We start from the raw sequence: 766 nt of genomic DNA, 5'->3' as shown, positions 1-766 counted from the left end.
ATTTTGTGAAGTTACCTTTTTTCTACTCATTCATACAACGATTTACCTAATAATCCACTTATCTGTATGCTCGTTTACCTGTACAGTGGCCGCAAAAAAAAAATTTACATATCAATCGTAAAAAAAACGTAAAGAACGCGTTCCGAGAAGAATGTCCATCCAGCGACGTCTGGCAACGCTACACAGACGGCGTTTTGTGTTGCGTGTCTGGACAGCTAGTGGTCCTCGCTTCTCGCCAACAGTTTTGTTTTACGTCAGCGAGCAATTGTCTACACTAAATGAATGATTAAACACTAGATATCCTGGTGGGAATTTCCTCAATAGTATACCAAGTTTGACAACTTGTAATAACAGTTCAATCTTACAGAATGGGTGTAAAACAATTGACTTAACACGAGAAAACACGTTGTTCAACGTTATTATAATAGCGATTGTCTCTAATCCACATATCAAGATATCAAGGCAAGCAATTTATAGCCTGAAGATACTGCTGCCACATTAGCAGGCGCATAATTAAAACAGAAGAAACATGGTTTTGGTGCACCAAAGAAGACTTTACTAAGGACAGACAAGATGATCATGAGATGATATCTGAACCCATTATAAAAGCATCCAGACATAAGAAAAAGCATCCAGAACTTTTCAAGAAGTGTCATTGAGGACCATCCAGCATCGCCTTCAGAAAAAACTCTGTTTACGACTCGGCGCGTAACTGTAAATCCTTTGCTCACCAATGCTTTATATAAAAACATGGAATTTTGCAGAA

Source organism: Penaeus monodon, chromosome 24 (genome assembly GCF_015228065.2).
Source record: "Penaeus monodon isolate SGIC_2016 chromosome 24, NSTDA_Pmon_1, whole genome shotgun sequence".
NCBI lineage: Eukaryota > Metazoa > Arthropoda > Malacostraca > Decapoda > Penaeidae > Penaeus > Penaeus monodon.
Note: the sequence above shows the minus strand (reverse complement) of the source record.